Source organism: Lactuca serriola, chromosome 5 (genome assembly GCF_051521515.1).
Source record: "Lactuca serriola cultivar US96UC23 chromosome 5, Lser_US96UC23_V15, whole genome shotgun sequence".
NCBI classification, from domain to species: Eukaryota; Viridiplantae; Streptophyta; class Magnoliopsida; order Asterales; family Asteraceae; genus Lactuca; species Lactuca serriola.
The window spans coordinates 311,662,780-311,684,700 of NC_136412.1; positions in this window are offsets into that span (position 1 = coordinate 311,662,780).

Here is a 21,921-nt window from a genome sequence, read left to right on the forward strand (position 1 = left end):
GCTGGACAATTGGTTCCATAGAATTGTCTGCATAATATCTTAACAGAGGACTGTATCATCCCTTATCTAAAGGACAGGACTGATATGATCAGAGTTTGACAGCATCTTTGAGAGCTACGATTGCGAATCAGATTGTGCTTGTATATATATTTACTAGACTTATCCAAGTGGGAGACTGTTGGAATAGTGTCTAAGGCTGTAACTATATAGGGCAAGTATTTGACCCGGTTGTGCATGGTCCTTTTGGGTTGCCTTCACCATAGCAACTTGACAGGATGATTTATAATGAGAGAAGAAATATTATTAATATATTATGAGAATAATATAAGTAATAATAATATTGTTATTTGATTAATATAAGTCATAAATTAATTAGGAATTAATTTGGTGACTTAAAGAGATTAATTGAATAAAGGGACATAAACTGTCAAATGTGTGATAGTTATATTTTGGGATATGAATCCTTAAGGATAAGAGGGTGGACGATTTTAGGGTTTGGAAGAACCTAGAAATCGTCCAAGGCCTAGTCCATAAGGATCATTGGATTGCTTAGGGCCTAAGTTATCCAATTAGGGTTTTAAGGGTGAAACCCTAGGAGCTCACTGGTATAAATAGACCCATAGGGTTGAGGAAATCCGCACCCTTGTTATTGGAGTAACCCTTGCCGATTTCTCACCCTCCTCTCTCTCTCTCTTTCTCTCTTATCATCCTCTTGCTAGTTGGTGTTTGTAAGCCATTAGAGGAGTGACAATTGTGACTCTAAGCTCCAAGGACAAGAAGATTCAAGCAAGCAACTCAAGGTATTCCTTTAGATCTGATTTCATATGTTATGATTTGAATGTTTACACTAGATCTATCAATCAAAGTCTTGGATACATTGCATGTTCAATTAGAGAAACCTAGATCCAAGCATTAGAAGTTGTATGTGTACATAGGAATGTTCTTATGGCTCAAACCCATCACAAAATACAACACAATCAAGAAAATTTAGCTTTTATCGATAAAACAACAAAAACCACCAGAAAACCAAATTTATTGGAAAAGGATATTGAAAACAGATCAATCTAGAAAATATTTAGCTTTCATCAATGTAGCAAACTGTTTTAACTTTCTCTAAATAAATGGATAAAATAAAAATTTATGGATCTTCAAAACCCTTTTATCTTCATTGATAAAAAAAGGAACTAAAATATTTTTGAAAAGTTTAGTTTCCAATAATGAAAAGGTGAGAAGACAAGGAACAATCAAAAATTTCTCCATCTTTTAAAAACTTAAATCTAAGTAATCGAAGTCAACCAAAACAATAAAACTTGTAGTAACTGAAACAAAAAAGCGCCTGGATTTAATGATCTTCTGAAAATGAAAGACACTCATTATCATTCCCATGAAAACTAGTTGAATGTGACACAACAATCGAATATAGAGAAAAACATGAACAAACGATATTTCAAAAAGAAAACATTAGCTTCCATCGACCGAAAACAAAAAAATTCAAGACAACACAAAATTCCTCAATTCTGATAAAATTCACATCAAATTATTAGAAACCTACGGTATCCGAAACAGAAGTACGACCAAATGCAATACTCTTCAAACGATGCATCACATTCATTATGATTTATTATAACCCTAAATTCCCCTTCTCTCTAGATCTCACAACACTTATCCAAACCCTTCTTCAATAAAACAAAACCAAACTCAACTAATGGAAGAGAAATTTGCGACACAGTACTCAATCCTCATCCACCTTCCTATTCTTCTCTGTGAATGTAATTTATAAATTTGAGCAATCGACCTGAGGTCGCCAATAAGGAAAAGTCACCCTAAGGTCACCGGAGAAGTGCCCCTATGGTTGCCAGAGAAGAAGTGACCAAAGAGGTTGTCAGCAAGGTGAGGTACTGAGATCATCGATTGTCGTAGAGGCCAAGGAGAAGTCATAGCATTTTCATTCTTAAAAAATCCCTAGCTAGAATGGTCCTACGTTTTTGTGGAATTTAGTATTGATATTTAAAGTTTGAGACGTGCGTTTGAAAAAAATTATAAAGCAACATTTCAAGATGACACCCATTTAAGATAAGTGCCCTCCATGTTATTAACTTTTTTTGTGGGACGCTAATTTTAGGGCGCACACAAATGCGTGACCTCTATCCTTCAAATTTTTGAAACCTAACATTGCATTTAGGACACACAAAAAATATGTACCGTAAATCAGTGTGTGTCATTGTTTGTGTGTCATTAGAGGACTATTTTCTAGTAGTGTTGTTCTCTATAAATTATGTGAAAATTTCACTAAATCGATCCCCAAATTCTTGAATTTACATATCCAAAACAATGTTAAAAATCACAACTTCAAAATGATGTTGATTGGTCATATTGATCCAGCAGTTTCGTGAGGTAACATGATATTCTAGCATTACCACAATTCGAATACTATGTTTTTCACAAAAAAACACACACACCTCTTTAAAATTCTATGGAACCCCATCCTTTCTCAAAGCTAGCAAAATTTTCTTTGTCCATTTTACTAATGAAGTCATTTCTGAATATTTTGATCTTTTTTATGAAGATGCTTTGAAAAGATATCCTTACATAAGGCATATAATTTCCAACATCAGATGTAAAATAAACACATAATCATTTGTCATAAAATATGACAAAATACCTTTTTCTAGATTACGGTTAGATAAAGTAGATTCTTCTTCTTCAACATATTTAAGTACCTTAACAACTTCTATAAACAAATTCATCAAACTTATGATTGTTTTAATAATGTTAACCCCATATTTAGCTTAAACAAGAGAAATCTCTTGATTCAAAATTGTTCATGTTTCAGTTTTATTATGCAACATCCCAAAATAATGATAAATTTTTTTTAATCCATCATTTGTTCCAAAATCAAACATGATATAAATGTATCTCAAATATCAGAGTATAAAAAAAGTCATCAATGCAGAAAATCATAGGGGAAATGATGTGCAGTTAATTTGGGCCCTTCCCTTTAGAACTAGAAATACCAGAAAGTGTTAAACCACAAAACAGTAAGCACAATGCTTAGTGAGTTCCTAAAAATATCACATAACATACATAACATCGGACACCACCCTTCATATCGGACCCATCTCATCATATCGAGCCCCACCCAGTATACAAAACGGTCCCAACCAAATATACAAAATAGGCCCAGCCCAACATACCAATTCAGGAGTCACAAAGATAGCTAGCATCCTACACACTATTGTTAGAAAACTGACCTTAATTTAAAGACAAACAAATCTCACACTTGATATGCCGATACTTGAACTCCTCACACTAATCATATACACAATAAGACCCTAATAAGAAATTATGGTAATAATCCATACTCATGTGTATTGGTTCATAGTTACTCTACTTGGGGTAAAAGACCATTTTACCCTTCCAAGACTAGAACCCACTCCACTTGACCTAATATATATTTTGTCGAAAATTCAACCTTGTGGTGCTACATCCAGTGTAACACCATGCTCTACTCTCAGCATAGAGCCTCTGATGCAATATAGGGAACTTCAAGGTTATGCTAACCATAGCTCATATTATGCCTAGCATAACATACTGATTCACCAACTTTCTGTTAAGCTCTTAATACAAAAAGACCAACCATCAAATCCTCAAATTTGGATCTAATGAATGTCCTAAGGGGTAAAGTCTCTAAATTTATGCCTTTTCATGGCTAAAACACAAGGCCAAACCCTATGTCCATAAAACATTCTAATGACCAAGAGCTCATGCATGGATGGATGAGAGTGACCAAGGTCCCATTTTTATGACTCTACAAGCTCAAAAACGTCTAGAAATGATACTCATAAGGTTTGGGGTAGCTCAAATCCATTAAGACCAAGGTTGTGGGACAAAAATCATAAAAACTCATGAGCTAACTAGATCTACCATAAAGGAACATCAAGATATAAGCTTTATACCTCCTGGAGGTGGATGATGAAGTGCTTAGTCTGGATCTACAAAGCTTAGAAGTCACAAATGATTTTCCAATAGACTACTTCTTCAAAAAAAAATGCATACAACACTAAGGCCTCAAAACTCTTACAAGATATCTAGGGTTTCGTGTTCACTGAATATAAGGGTGGAGGTTGATCATGTTGGATAAGGTGTCTAAGTCCATAACTATATGTGGTATGTACTTGACCTAACCCGACATGGTCCATTTAGGTTGCACTTCACCGAAACAATTTGTATGGATAATCTTTTGAGAATAGTATATTTATGATTTATTAATATATTATAAGTTATAATATATTAATATGAAATCATATTATTTAATTAGTATTGATCAAGGATTAATTTAGTGATCAAAATAAACTAATTAAATATGGACTCTTATATATATATATATATATATATATATATATATATATAAAAAATGGGCCAAAGTTCATTTATGATGGGCTAAGCTTGCATGGATTGGAGTTTTTAACCCATGGATCCTATGGAAATGAAAGGTCATGGGTATTAGGGTTTACATGGATGTAACCCTAATCCACCATACTATATAAAGAGGTCTTTGTCACATGAAATGGCACTAGTGTGTGTGATAGAGAAGGTGAGCCGATTTCTAGTGTGCATTACTATTCTCTCAAGTTTTCCAAGTTGTGTGGTGATTTGTTATTCCGCTTGAGGCATTCATATCATTGGTGCTAGGCTCTCAAAACTCCAAGCAATCAACCACAAGGAAAAGGTATGTCATGCTACTAGATTTTAATGTTACAAGAACCCCATAACATGCTAGTTAGCATGGGATCCTTGGAAAAATCAAATTTACATGTATATTAGAGAAAACATACATCCAAGGTTTCTAGGGTTGCATGTACACAATAGGAGTGTTAGAATGCTCAAAAACCTTCAGTGATATCAGATCCTAGGCTTGTTTTCATTATGCTTGATGCAAATTGCTGGAAAATATTGAAATTGTGCTCATTGTTCAGTGAACTCGCCAAGTCCATGGGGGGACTCGGCGAGTCCAATAGAAAACTCATCCTACTTGTCAAATAGGTTCTTGCACTCGGTGAGTAGGAGGCCCTGTGTGAAGAATTTCAAGTTTTGTTGCTGGAATTGGACTAGGATCATTACCCGAAACTGTTTTTAGATTGGTAAACCTATTTTTGATGTGGTAATGATTGTGCTTATCCAATTTCAATGATAATTATCAAAGTTTCAAGTTTTATATTATGTTTATATGATTCTTGAAAAATTTTGATATGGATGTTCATGCTTATGAGTTTTGGTAGATCATAGGAATTATTTGCAAATTGTTTGTTAGTGTAATTCTTGATGTTAATGCCAACTAATGGGCTCCATAACTTGTCCTCAAGTTAGGGAACTCCAAAAGTCTTTTCTTTAAAACCATTAAACCTCATAAGTTATAGAAATGAAAATTTTTGAATAGTTTCAAAACGTACCCTTAAGTTTTGGAATTTGTAAAGTCTCACACACACACTTTAATTCCAATCCCTAGAATTTTTAAAAGTTTAATATTCAACCCTTATACTTTATAATATTATAAGTTTATATATATATATATATATATATATATATATATATATATATATATATATAAGATCAATTCAGTCTTACTGTTAGTAGGCCTCATTCACGAAGCCGGTCTATAAGGGGGTATAAGGTTGTTGCCTATAAAATGGATGCTTAATGGGTGTCCACTCTCTCCCCGCCACTTCATTGACTTGTGGGGGCCCTTTCTTTGGTGACATACAATGGAGAATTGCTTCCTTACCCATTAGGTTTGGGGGTTTGGGTTTATACTTGGAAGTAGAGGCTACCTCTTATGCTTTTGTTGCCTCAACGGCCCAATCTTGAGTATTGCAAGACCACATCTTACGGGATAGCGGTATACATGGTATGGATTCTGATTATGATTATGCCTTGACATCCCTTCACAACAAGCTTCCAGATTTTGACCTTAACAATTTTACTACTAAAGACACCCCCCCCCCCTAAATCCCAGAATACACTGGCGAGTGCCCTTTTTCGTAAAATTGTCCAAGATATGGAAGTGCATCTCGACATGACGGCTCGGCAGAAAGCGGTTTTCCAGTGCTTACGTGCATCACATGCTCAAGATTTTCTTCTGGCTATCCCTATAGATGGGCTTGGCCAACGCATGTCTCCCGTGGAGTATCGTACTATTCTCAAATATCGACTCGTGATTCCCATATTCCCAGCTGACGAGATATGCCCTGTGTGTCGCAAGGCATGTTTGGACTCTTTTGGAGAACATGCAGTTCACTATAAAGAACTCCTGGGGTTCAAATACAAGAACGATATGGTTAGGGATGTTTTTTTTGACATATTTAAGCGTGTCGGGGTTTCCGCTAATAAACAGGCACCTGTTAATTTCTTGACTGGCCCGACAGAAGGAAGGTCAACCCTCAGACCGGATGACAGTTTTATTTTTGGATGGGTCGGAGGGAAACACGCATGTGTGGATCTTACAGGGGTATCACCTCTCATGGGCCTGAGGACTAGGGGTTTCACTATGGGACATGCTGCTTTAAAAGGAGTTATAGGCAAAGTCACCAAACATGAGAAATCGTGCATGGAAAATCAACACGTGTTCATACCAGTTGCATTTGATTCATTTGGTTTCCTCGCACCGGATGCGGTAGAGCTTATTAAAAGAGTACAACGAATCATGCATAGTAATGTTATATCCCCTAGGTCTTCAGATGTAGTCTTTAAAAGAATTAGCGTTACCATTCAAAAAGACTTAGCGGCACAGCTTGTTGCCCGTTTGCCATCTCACTCATTGTACGATGACAATTAAAATATTGAAAGACAAACAAAAATTTGGATTTTTATATCCAAAAAAAAAGTAACTAAACCTTTTATAAATTCCAATTCTTAGTTACTTTAGGAAAATGTGAATTTGGTGCTAACCCATGAAATTACACTTTGCACCTTACCAAGTCATTAGTGGAGCGTGTCTGGTTAACCGGCACACTAACATGGACTAGTAAGTGTGGCAAAGGGTAACTTAATGTTTATCATAGATTGTGGAGCGTGTGTGGTTAACCGGTACATCGATTAGGTGATAAAAATTAAGGATACCAAGTTAATTTGCATGGTTATTCACACCTTGTTTGTGATCCTCGGCATCCCAGTCACAAACTTCAGAGAGCACGATCAAGATTTAAACATGCCATTGAAAAGTTCAATGAATCTCAAAGGAATATAGGGGTTTCAATCCAATTAAAACCTAATAATTTGTTTCGTTTTTCATGGTGGAATCTGGTGAATTGTCATTCGCCTACCTTCAAATATTTTATAACTTGGATTACGGCATCCCTCTTCTAAGCTATAAAGTATTGTGTTGGGTCCTCACCTTAATATTTCATTTGGGTGTCTTATTAAAGACTCTTTATCTAATATAACCTTGTCTTTCTTCTTTTCAGATGTCTTCCAACAATGCTTCTGGCTCAAACCCTACCAGCTCCTTCTCTCTCATGAACCTTTGTGGGAGAGTCATCTTTGATCGTTCCAACTTTAATGATTGGATTAGGAACATCAGGATGGTCACAAGTTACGAGGACAAGGAATATGTCCTTGACAAGGTGCTGAAGGAGATCGATGAGTCTACTGCTACTCTACAGAAGATCGCTGACTTTAGGACCCATGAGAGAGATGCCACCAAGGTGGCATGTATCATGTTGGCCACAATGACAGCTGAACTCAAAAAGTCCTATAAGGACTTTTACCCTTTTGAGAAGCACATGGACCTGATGGACAGATACCATCAGAGTGCTCGTCAAGAGAGGTATGAAATCATTTCTTCCATGATAACAACCCGAATGGAGGATGGTGAATCCATCACGGGCCACATGCAAAAAATGCAAAGGTTTGTGGATCGTTTGCTGAAGTTGAATGTGAACTTCCCTGAGGAGTTGGCTATTGGCATCATACTGCACTCCTTACCTACTTGTTATGATCAATTCCGAATGACTTATCATATGAACAAGGAGGAGGTCACACTCAGCAAGCTTCAAGGACTTTTGAATACTGTTAAAAGTGGTCTCAAAGGTAAATCGGTTGTTGCCACTCCTACTCCTAACACTGCCCGTGTTCTGGAAATCGGGCAAGGTAAAGTGAAAAAGAGGAAGACCCCTTCGAAGGGTACCAAGGGAAAGTCTCTTGATGGATCCTCTTTGAGTGGAACCAAAGTTCGTTCTGTCACTCCCTCTTCCAACCCAAAAGAAGTTGAATGCTTCTATTATCATGATAAGGGGAACTGGAAATGAAACTTCCCTAAGTACCTACAAGATATTAAGGATGGGAAGGTTAAACCTACCCATGTAGGTATTTACACTATATTGTCTAATAACTCACCGCATACTAATTCTTGGGTCCTTGATACAGGTTGTGGTATTCACATATGTTCTGATTTGCATGGCCTAAGAAGAAGTGAGGATATGGAGCATGTGAAGATAAACTTGATCATGGGGAATAGGAAAGCTTTACCTGTCACCAAGATTGGAGTTTATTCTTTATTGCTGAGTAGTGGGTTAATGTTAGATTTGAATAAATGTTGTTACTCGTCTAAAATGGCAAGAAATATTATTTCTTTTCATAGTTTGTACAAACAAGGATTTACTTTCTCATTTGATAATGAATTTGGTGGTATTAATGCTTTTTATAATGGTGTTCTTTATTTTAAAGCATTACCTTGTGATGGTGTATATGAAACTGTGTCGATGTAGACAACTTAGGAAATAATGTATTGCATATTGATTCTTCCACTAGTTTGGACAAAGCATCCTTGTGGCATTTTCGTCTTGGACATGTTAACAAGAAGCGCATAGGCCAACTCCAAAAGGCTGGAATTTGGAATCATTTGACTTAAGGTTAGATGATAGTTGCGAGTCTTGTTTACTTGGAAAAATGACTAAGTCACCCTCCATTGGTACTTGTGCTAGGTTTGAAGGTTTGTTGGACCTCATACACACAGATGTGTGTGGACCCTTCAGAACCGCCACAAGAGATGCTAGCCGCTTCTATGTGACTTTTAGTGATCATTACAGTAGATATGGTTATGTCTACTTAATCAAGCATAAGTCAGAAACCTTCGAAAAGTTCAAAGAGTTTAAACAGGAAGTGGAGAATCAGCTGGGCGGGAACGTTAAGATGTTTCGATCCGATCGAGGTGAAGAGTATCTTAGTATAGAGTTCATTGAATATCTTAAGGAATGTGGAATTGTTTCACAATTGACACCTCCCAGAACACCACAGCTTAATGGTGTGGATGAGAGGCGCAATTGAACCTTGTTCGACATGGTTCGTTCCATGATGAGTCGAGCTTCATTACCAATCTCATTTTGGGGGTAAGCCTTGGAGACTTCCGCCCATATCCTTAATCTAGTCCCTACCAAGAAGTTTTCCAAAACCACTCACGAGATGTGGACTGGGAAGTTCCCACTTTAGACCACATCAAGATTTGGGGTTGCGAGGCTTTCGTGAGATGTGAGACTCACGACAAGCTCGAACCTCGTAGTGAGCGGTGCATTTTCGTCAGCTATCCACATAAATCTTTTGGTTACCTCTTCTACGGACCCAGTTAGAATGTGGTCTTTGAGGCAAGGAGAGGGGTCCTTCGTGAGAGAGAATTTATAATCCAAGGAAACAGCGGGAGGCAAATTAACCTTAAAGAGCTTCAAGAGTCAAGTGGTGAAGGAACCTCAAACCCTAGCAATCAACCTGAGGAGGAAACTCCTGTTGAACCAACTAACGATTCTATACCTCTGAGGCATTCCACTAGAGATAGGAATTCATTTGAGCATTACTATGGTTTCCATATTACCACAGAAGGTGATACATTTATCAGTGATAGTACATGAGTCATGTGTATATGTAAGAGCTAGTAGAAGTATAGTTAGCTTTTTGGTATTGTATGTGGATGACATACTACTCATAGGAAATGACATCCCAACTTTACTGGAGATTAAATCCTGGCTTGGGAAGTGTTTCGCTATGAAGGACCTTGGAGAAGCTGCTTATATCCTAGGGATAACGATATTGAGAGATTGGAGTAAAAGACTAATTGGACTTAGTCAGAGCACCTACTTGGACAAGGTATTGAAGAGGTTCAACATGCAGAATTCAAAGAAAGGTGATTTATTGATCCAAAGCAATGCTAAACTGAGTAAGGCTTAGGGCCCAATTACAGAGGCTGAGGTAGCAGAGATGAGACAATTACCATATGCTTCCGCTATTGGCTCAATCATGTTTGTTATGACTTGTACCCGCCCTGATGTGGCCTTTTCGTTGAGCATGGTCAGCAGATACCAGGGGAACCCTGGCAAGGCTCACTGGACTGTGGTAAAGAACATTCTCAAGTACCTACGAAGGACTAAGGATTGGATTCTTACCCTTGGTGGGAGTGATGACTTGAGAGTAGTAGGGTATAGCGACGCCAGATTTCAGACTGACAGGGATAACTTCCGCTCTCAGTCAGGCTGGGTATTTACCCTAAATAGAGGAGTGATTACTTGAAAAAGTTCCAAGCAGGAGACGGTAGCTGATTCAATGTTTGAATTAGAGTACATAGCAGCGAGTGAAGCAGCAAAGGAGACGATATGGCTAAAGAACTTCATGAGACCTTGGAGTTGTACCAGCTATAAAGGAGCCTATGGAGATTTTTTGTGACAACAATAGTTCGGTTACCTAAGCCAAGGAATCGAGAGATCATGGCAGATCCAGACACATTGACAAAAAATATCACTTCATAAGACACAAGATAAAAGAAGGACTCCTCGTGGCAAAGAGGGTATCGTCAGAAGAGAACCTAGCAAATCCCCTCACGAAGGGAATGACTAGGGTTAGGCATTTGCAGTATGCGAGGCACATCAGGCTGAAGGACGATATTAGTTTTACAGATTAGATAGCTATTTCTGAAACTTGTAAAATATAATTGACATTTGATGATTAAATAAAAGTTGTTGTTTATTTATAAGTAAGGCGTTGCTATATTGTGTCAATCGTTTACTATTGTTTCGACTTTGCATGTTTTGACTTCCAGAATAATTACTTTATTCAAACTTTCCACGGTCAATCATACTTTGGAAGTAGGTATGAATCAAGACTGTCATGAGTTGGTCTTGTAGATGTCTAAGGTGTTAGACATAGCAAAAGTTGCTACAACATTCATGAGTGCTCATAAGTTCTGAGAATTGGATTAAACCCACGCTCACTTGTATCACTTCATGGAATTTGTCTCGAGTGATCATGAGACGGTAATATCATATAAGTCTTCAAGCCTAGAGATATGAGTTGTTGACTATGAGTTGGTTGTGCATTGATTGTACGAAAACGCATCAATAACTTGATGTTATAAAGCGTGTCTTTGTGTATGATTCAACAAGTAGTAGTACAAGAATATGAGTCGAAGTTTATCTGTTCCTTTTAATCCTTGGAGGATTAGAAGCGATATCTGGGCCCCTTGATGATTTTGTTTTGACCTATGTGTCGGGCCCGGTCAGAACCAAAATTATGTGTTCAGTTTAGTTCTATGTTAAACAAATCGGAAATCGGGAAACAAACTGTTGGACAATAAGTATGATGTTGTTCCATGTATTTGTCCGGCTGATATCTTGAGAATAGAAGATTATATGATCACTTATCTAAAATGGCACTTCATAGTTCAACAGAGCTTTAATAGCTACGATTGTTGGTCGATTCCTGAAGTCATACTTGCAACTATAGTTATCAGACTTATCCAAGTGGGATACTGTTGGATAAGGTGTCTAAGTCCGTAACTATATTTGGTATGTACTTGACTTGACCCGGCATGGTCCATTTGGTTTGCACTTCACCGAAACAATTTGTATGGATAATCTTTTGAGAATAGTATATTTATGATTTATTAATATATTATAAGTTATAATATATTAATATGAAATCAAATTATTTAATTAGTATTGATCAAGAATTAATTTGGAATTAATTTAGTGATCAAAAGAAACTAATTAATGGACTATTATATATAGAATGGGCCAAAGTTCATTTAGGATGGGCTAGCTTGCATGGATAGTCCATGGAGTTTTTAACCCATGGATCCTATGGAAATGAAAGGTCATGGGTATTAGGGTTAACATGGATGTAACCCTAATCCACCATACTATATAAAGAGGTCTTTGGCACATGAAATGGCACTAGTTTGTGTGATAAATAAGGTGGGCCGATTTCTAGTGTGCATTACTATTCTCTCAAGTTTTCCAAGTTGTGTGGTGATTTGTGATTCCACTTGAGACATTTACATCATTGGTGCTAGGTTATCAAAACTCCAAGCAATCAACCAGAAGGAAAAAGTATGTCATTCTACTAGATTTTTATGTTACAAGTACCCCATAACATGCTAGTTAGGATGAGATCCTTGGAAAAATCAAATTTGCATGTATATTAGAGAAAACATACATCCAAGGTTTCTAGGGTTGCATGTATACCATAGGAGTGTTAGAATGCTCAAAACCCATCAGAGCAAGGGGAGGACCTCAAGGATTTAGGGCCTTTAGATAGGGCTCAAAACCCCTCAATTAGAGTTTAGATGATGTTCTCCTTCGCCAAATGTAAATTGCTCTACTCCTATCGTAGGGCATTAAACCCACGTATGGAATCTTTTATCTACGCCGAGCATAAGAGGAAATCTTACGCTCAGTGTAGATCATCCACAATGCATAAATGGAAAAATTGAAATTTAAGATTTATACATATGGATACGGGTGTTACAACTCTCCCCCACTTGAATTAGACTTCGTCCTCGAAGTCCGCTGTTGCAAATAACTCTGGGTAATGCTCTCTCATCTCCTACCCGGGCTCCCATGTCCACTATGAACCCTTCTAGTGCCGCCATTGCACCTTAACCAAACCCACCACCTTGTTGTGCAAGGTCTTCATCTTCCTATCAAGGATCGTGATCGTTCTCTCCATATAGTTCAGTCATTCATCAAGCTGAATATCATCCAAGGGAACCACTGGTGAATCATTAGCCAAAAATTCATGTAATTGAGAGACATGGAATTTGCTATTGATCTGGTTGAGTTTGTCAGACAGATCCAGTCGGTACGCAACCTTGCCCACCCAGGTGATAATCCTGAGGGGTCTAATATACCGGTGGCCTAACTTGCCTCGCTTCTGAAACCGGGTGACACCTTTCCAAGGTGACATCTTTAAAAGCACATAGTCTCCAATCTAGAATTTCAGGATTGCACGTCTCCGGTCGACATAACTCTTTTGTGACTTTGCAAAGTTTTCAGCCAATCGCGCACATGTTGTATCAACTTAGTGGTCTTGAGTACTGCCTTACTACTCCCTATAACCCGATGCCCGACCTCTTTCCAACAAATCAGGGTCTGACACTTCCTCTCGTAAAGCATCTCAAAGGGATTTAGATCGATACATGCATGATAAATGTTTCTGTAGGAGAACTCGGCTAATGGAAGGTAAATATCTCCCGACATAGCCAAACACATACACCCTGAGCATATTATCGAGAGTCTGGATACTCCAATCACTCTATCAGATCATCTGAGGGTGATATGTGGTGCTGAAGAGTTGCTGAGTACCCAACTCGTCATGAAACCTCTTCTAGAATCTAGAAGTGAAACGAACATCATAGTTTGAAACCACTAAACCAGAACCCCATGTCGAAAAACTACCTTCCTGATATAGACATCTGCCAACTTCTTGGTAGAAATGCTGATGAAATGAGAACTCTTGGTTAATCTATCAATAATGACCCAGATAGCATCAACCCCACGTGTCGTCTTCAGCAACTCCGTGATAAAATACATAGTGATCTCCTCCTATTTCCACATGGGAATGGGTAACGAATGCATCTTGTCGTGGGGCCTCTGAAGATCGGCCTTGACTTTTCGACAAGTCAAGCACTGCTCTACCAACCATGTTATCTCCCTCTTCATGTAGGGCCACCGGTATCTCAATCAAAAATCTGAATACATATTTTTATCCCCCAGATGGATCGAAAATTTTGATTTACAAGCCTCCTCCAATGTATGTCTAACCCTAACTGCATGCAGAACCCAAACTCTGTTGCACTGGGTCAGTAATCCACAACCAACCCTGAAAAAAATTGAAAATTGACACCTAATCCTTATTTCCTTCCAATTTTCCTTCTTCGGACTATAACGCCCCAAATTTTACAATTTAAAATTTAAGTGTTTATTCAAATCACAACTACAAAATCTTAAATAGGTCTATTTAATCCTAAAACATTTATCAAGGTATCATCTAAAGTTATCACGTGCACAAGTCTCCCATTACTTCGATGCAATCAATTCATGCCCCTCCTTTACTATAAGAAAACCTAAAAATATTTAAACCACAAATCGTAAGCCCAAAGCTTAGTAAGTTCTCCAAAATACCACACACAGTACATCACAAATAAAAAGCTATGGTTTAAGCAACCCTGGAAACTACACGAAGTCTCTGTAGGAAAATATCATTCCCCGTGGGTTATCAGTAACCCTGGAGACCCGAAGTCTTAGTGTGCAAACAACACGCCCTGTGGGTTATTACCAACTCTAGAGACTACTCAAGGTATCTGTATACACAATATCACATATAACAGTAACAACAAATAAGATCCAGCTGGTCAGCAAGTATATACATAGACAATCATGCAAGATTCAAAAAGACAGCAAGCATCCTACATACACAAGTTAGTGGGCCAATATTAGTGCCTTCGACCCACAAGCACAATGAGAAAACTCATTGAATCGAAGAACACTGAAACACTATGATACAATCCCTTTTATGCACTTCTTGCACCCGCGAATCCACTAACTCCATAACCAGATAAAATCTTAATTAATAGCCCAAATCCTCAAGTTTGACCCACGGTCAAACTTGGTCAAAAGTCAACATTCAACGAAAGTCAAACATCAGGCTGAGTATGCCCAGCATACTCAAAGGTAGGCCCGATGTACGCAGTCATATGTCACTTTTTCATTAAGTGCTTATTCTCTTAAGTTCTTTCATCTAACACTTATATCTAGTTCCATAACATCATTCTGAGTCATAAATTTTCAACCTTTATGACTTTCCATGTCTAAAAAATGTCCAAAAGTCGAAACCTTAAATTATTAATCCATTAAGACATCATAACACTTGTATGGAAGGAATAGAAGGACCAAGATCACATTTTTATGGATCCTAATAGATCCATAATGGATAAAGTTTCCAACTTTATCCATTAGAATGGCCCAAATCACCAAGATCTAGTTTTTAAGTCTCAAAGGGACCAAAAGAGCATCAATATCAACTTAATCCATTAAGTCCAAGTCTCCAACCTTTAGATCAAAATTAATATGATGTTTAGATGGAGAAAGTTTCCAACTTTGTCCATTACAAGGTCACAAACTTTCAAGATCTAACTTGTATCCACTAAAGTGACCACAAGCTAATAATACTCAAAACTAGCTAGATCTAACAAATGCATTATCAAGATTACAATTTTATACCTCCAAAAGAAAAATCAAGGTGAACAAAGTCTGGATCTACAAGGTCCAATGCAACCAACACCTCTCCAATGAGTTCCTTCTTCTCCAATATGCACCAAGCACACTCCAAAGCACTCAAAAACATCTTCTTTAGCTTACAAGGCCCAAACTAGGGTTAGGGTTTCATGGGAGGACGTTAAAGGGGTAAAGGCTAAGAATGGAATGGGTTTGGGGGGTTAAGGAGCTTAAATTGGGATCAAACTCCTTAGATTAGGGTTTAGTATTTGATCGTGTACGTTCAGCATACCAAATGGTATGCCTATTGTACACTCATGCATACGCGACCTGATCAGTTAGTACGCCCAACATACTACTACCTCCAGCACCATATTCAAACTACTATAACTTCTTCGCTTCAACTCCGATTTTGGCATTCTTTATATCCACGGAAAGGTATTGACGAGCCCCATAATATTATCTAGATATATTGGACTAAAAACTTCTCCAAAAAAATCCATATTCCATGCAAGGCCCCGACCTTTGACTTTCCTTTTTCAACTCTTCGGCCCAAAACACAATTCAAAGGTTAGATCTCTCAACCATCATTACCTCATTCCTTGAGGACTAAAATTTTCCTCCTAAGGCCCAAAGCCTTTACAAAATCAACTTTCGGGCTATGGCCCCGAATCACATAATGACCCAGAACAGGATGTCACAACTCTCCCCCACTTAAATTAGATTTCGTCCTCGAAATCATTCCTTACTATCACCTCTGCTGAACCAAACGATCCTGACTGAACTCCATGAATCCCAAAGACGACTGGGAAAGTCACCTCACTCCAATAACCACCCACCCTTATTATTGTCGATCCCAAAAAAGCGGAAATCACATGCCCTAAGAAAGAATGAACCTCAACTTTGCCCTATGCCCACGAGTGTTCAACCGTTATACCTGAAACTAAATACCCTGATTGATGACTCCTAGGAAGACATAACCATCCCAAATCATTCCCACAATGACTCAACTTCGTAACCTAAAATGCATAAACCTATCCGTCCTGAACAACTTTACGGATACCCGAAACGTATACACCCCAACCGCTTAACAGTACCAAAAAAATCCTCATCAAAAACAAAATCAGCTCCAGAGTCAAAAACTGAACAAGTACGGGTGGTCCTGGTTTATCCAATAACACGAATCCATCAACCATTCACTCCCAATCAAGGAAAACTCAACCAACCAATTCACGAACGATCACCATGTCCGCTTAACCCTAGTGATGACAACAAACCGAACCGAGTTCTCACATCACATTTGGCCCCAACCCAGCCTACAATTTTGCAAGTATTACAGATGTTGATGCCCACTCACAATCCTTCACCCAACCCTGTGATGATCTAAATCATCCTAGAGAATGCTACGAGCCAAGTCATAGACTTCCATCACTATTACCATCGCCTACCAACCTAGTGAGTGCTATGGATGCTCCCCAATCTTATAACACTTCCACAACCGCATCTTATCCTAGTGCATGATACGGCTGCTTTGCAGTCTTATATCACTTCCACAACCACACACTAACCTAGTGAATGCTACGGCTACTCTGCAGTCTTAAATCACTCCCACAACTACACACTAACCAAAAACACAACGAGTCAAAACCTCACCTACCGAACTCTATCAGGTGTTTGGGTCATGCTTCATACCCCAAATCCTTCATCATACAAGAACAGGAATAGATGTCCTAACACAACCCTTGGCCTGAACCTAGCCATGAGTCCATATCATTTGCTCCAATGCTCACCACTAACCAAAGAACACTATTCATTTATTAACCCTGAACCCCCTTGCAACTAGAACTGGATCTCTAGTTGTCTTAGGATGCTACCATGCTAACCGGCCTTACCGGTTAATCCCTAATCAAATAATATCTTATTTGCACCACCCGATTACCCGTTCAAGGCCCCACTGACCAACGGTAGTCTGCTCCACACTCACAATCCTGACCTATCTTGGTTTATTCCCAACCTCAAGGAACCCTGGCGCTCCCTCTAGATATACTGATCCAAATCCCTGACATGGGTACAAATTCTAAAATGGATCGCACTTGGAACTATCCCAAGTGGTTCCAAGTGACCATACCTCAATTGGATTCATCTACATTCTAATAACCTCATAATCATTGGATTAATTGTCCATCAACAATCTTCCTACCCAATCACCACCACACTGAGCTTATTGGAATAAGATCCCATGTTCAAATGATATTGGGTGCTCACACCCAAACCAGATGAATCACTTTACTACTCTCGACAAAGATTTTCATATCTAAAGTACCCCCCCCCCCCATGATACAATTCCACATTCTTCTACAATCTTAACTGATAACAAGGAACTCTAAATACCCACAATTGGAACATATAGACAATCACTTCAATTTTTTACCTACTACCTAATCAAACCCAAGTCTACCATAAGCAATAATCCTACAGTCCAACAATTAAGGGCAAGCATACCCACAAGCAAAGATTTTCCATAACAGAACCTACCGATAGGTTGTCACAATCATTAACCTCCAATTATAGAACTCAAAACGTTCGAAGTATCCCCACCCATTGACGATGAACAAGAACATTCAACAATCGAGGATGCACTAGTAACCATCGAATAATCCAATCTTATAATAAACTAACCCATGTAGAACTACACATACCGAATTCTGAAGTTGATTGATAGACCAACGATAGTAGCAATCTATACCTTAGATGACGAATCCATTAAATACTGACACTCAACCCAAGAAACTTAACCACCTCTTGACCAGTTCATCTGCATCCCCGAAAGGGACCATTGGCTACAACGAACTCCTTGACCAATATCTTCCTGTCGCAAAGACAACTCATGTATTCCCGAGCACATAAATCAGCGGCAACTTGCTTTGTACCCTCGACTCAAACCAAAGTCCCGCATACCCGAACTGCCAATCCATGAAACCCATTCCTCTAGATCCATGAACTCAAACATATCGATGATCTTTCAAGTAGCATGCTAAGATTTCCCCCGCTTGGGTTCTAACTATCACTAACTAACGTTGCAAACAAACCACACTTCAAACAGACTCATTCAGATACATACCATCCCTGACTCTTGGAATGTATAACACAACACAACATAATATCCCATATAAGGTCCCCAACAACTCAGAGACATTCCGAATCACAAATGGAGACCATGGAAACATCCCAGTCATAACCACCTCTTTCATCAAGAAACCCAGGCAGATGCACAAGCAATAACTTTGATAGTCCATTCATAGCATAAATTCTCTATACAAAAACAAATAGGTTACCACACATTTCCCCTTTGAATCCTTAACCATCGCATCATCACGGGAAATCACTCATAAAAAATAGGCATCATCTTCAAAATCAAGGTACAACATAGACAATGGAAGTTTTCATTCCCGATTCACTTCTCTTGGTCATTTGGAACAACCTTCCAGAACATGCTCTAACTAAACCAACATAAGGCATACCCTTGTCCCCATCTTGTACAGTATCTACAAAAATGACTCTCTTTCCACATATGAAATATATCGAGTAAATCAAACCACAAGAATCCTCTTGGGCATTTCCCTCCATTTCGTAGATATCGTAACCATCTAGTTTCCCCTACTGGTTACCCTTCTAATTTCTGAAATCATATGCTCCCTCTCTCTTCCCCTCAATACAAAAAACCGGAAGGACAGAATCCTCAACATCGAAAATGACATCATAAGCCATCGGCCGATCACTTGACCTCAAGGTTGAAATCCTCAAGCCGCTCATCCCAACCGCTCCTTCCTTGAGTCCCAAGACTCAGACTGGCACTACCACAAGCAAGGCCCCTAAGACCTCGAAATCAACTACTCAATTAAGTTTAAACCATTCACCCAAACTGAAATAGCCACAATCACCAGATTTGTCTTGTTCCTGGACAACCATAACTGAAAAGCTGATAAATACCAAAATGTTGCAACGGATTCATGGAGTAAAACCATGTTCCTGCCCTCCACGAACTCCTTAAAATTTCTAGGACTTTCCTTGATTCTAGTATGGATCCTGTGCTTTTAGTAGTATGTGCCCAATACTACCTTCCACACCTATCCGTACTTTCCTCATAATCATCCTGAATCCTCTAAGTCACTTCCTCATAATGATACCCTCCAAAATATGACAAACAACGCACCATTCATACTAAAGTGCTTCCTAGGCTCTCCTAGGATTCCCACCTCACCCTGCCATCAGCTGCTGAAGGACCTCTACTAATGTCAGCTAACTACTTTACGAATATAATTACATGAAACAAAGCTTAGATAATCCTTCGACTAAAAGACCCAAGCGTACAAAGGTTAGACTCAAATGAGAGTTCTGCAATAAGGCCAAGTCAACCACTCTAAGATTATTTAACCTTTACTGCATGTAAATTAACATATTCATGTGATAGCTAACTTACATCGATATGAGTCCTATAAAGCACAGATCAAGCAGCATTCGAGCATCTAGAACTAAAAGCATTACATGAAGAGGCAGTCCTACCTCAGAAGCTCCTGAAGATCTCTAGTCACTAGCATGCATCACTACCAGCTCACACAATAGGCATAAGGCATCTTTCCTAATCAGACATCCTACCATGCAACACTGAACAGATCCTTAGCCCTAATCTTGCATGAAATTTTCATATATTCATATTAAACATTAATCATAAAACATATATGGGTATTTTAGGAAATACTTACTTGAGCTTGGCTGATTGCACGCATTGCACCCCCTTTTATTTTAAAATCCTTTTTCAAAAATCATTCTCTTTTAGAAAATTTTACCAATTCCTTAATTTGAGTTCAGGCACACTCGAGAGTATGCCTGAATCCCTCAAACCAAGGCTCAAATACCAACTTGTAACACCCCAAATTTCAACCCAAAATGTTCAATTTAAAATTGAAGTGTTTATTCAAATCACAACTAAAAATCTTAAATAGGATTGGTTAATCTTAAAACATTTATCAGAGTATCGTCAAAACTTATCATGTGCACAAGTCTCCCATTGATGTGATGCAATCAAGTCATGCACCTCCATTATTATAAGAAAACCTGAAAACATTTAAACCACAAATAGTAAGCACAAAGCCTAGTGAGTTCCCCAAAATACTACACACAACACCTCACAAATAAACATGTATGGGTTATCAGCAACCCTGGAGACTACACGAAGTCTCAATGGGAAAACAACACGCCCTGTGGGTTATCAGCAACCCTGGAGACTACCCGAAATCTTTGTGGACAAACAGTACGCCCTGTGGGTTATCACCAACCCCGGAGACTACTCAAGGTCTTAGTATACACAATATCACATATAATAATTACAGAAAATAAGACCCAACTAGTCAACACGTATATATACAGACACTCACGCAAGAGTCATAAAGATAACAAGCCTCCTAAATACACAAGTTAGTGGGCCGGAATTGGTGCCTTTGACCCACAAGTACAATGAGAAAACTCACCTGAATCAAATAACTCTGAAACACTACGATACGATCCTTTTTATGCATTGTTTGCACCCACAAATCCACTAATACCAGAACCATATAAAATCTTAATTAATAGCCCAAAATCCTCAAGTTTGACCCACGGTCAAACTTGGTCAAAAGTAAACGGTCAACAAAGGTCAAACTTCAGGCAAAGTACGCTCAGCGCACTCAGCTCGTACGCATGGCAAACTCACCATCCAAAGTCAGGATCCCATATGAGTACACGCAACATACTCAAAGGTATTACTAGCATAGTCGGTCATATGGCACTTTTCCATTAAGTGCTTATTCTCTTAAGTCCTTTCACCCAACACTCAGATCTAGTCCCATAACATCATTCCAAATCATAAAGTTTCCACCTTTATGACTTTCCATGTCTAGGAAAGGTCCAAAAGCCGAAACCTTAACTTATTAATATGTTAAGACATCATAACACTTGAATGGAAGGAATAGAAGGACAAATATCACATTTTTATGGAGCCTAATAGCTCAAAATGGATAAAGTTGCAAAATTTATTTATTAGAATGGACCAAACCACCAAGATCGAGTTTTTAAGTCTCAAAGGGACCAAAAGAGCATCTCTATCAACTTAATCCATTAAGTCCAAGTCTCCAACCTTTAAATCTAAATCAATATGATGTTTAGATGGATAAAGTTTCCACTTTATCCATTACAAGGTCACAAACTTTCAAGATCTAACCTTTATCCACTAAAGTGACCAAAAGCTCATAATACTCAAAGCTAGCTAGATCTAACAAATGCATTATCAAGATTCAATTTTTATACCTCCAAAAGAAAGAATAAGGTGAACAAAGTATGGATCTACAAGCTCCAA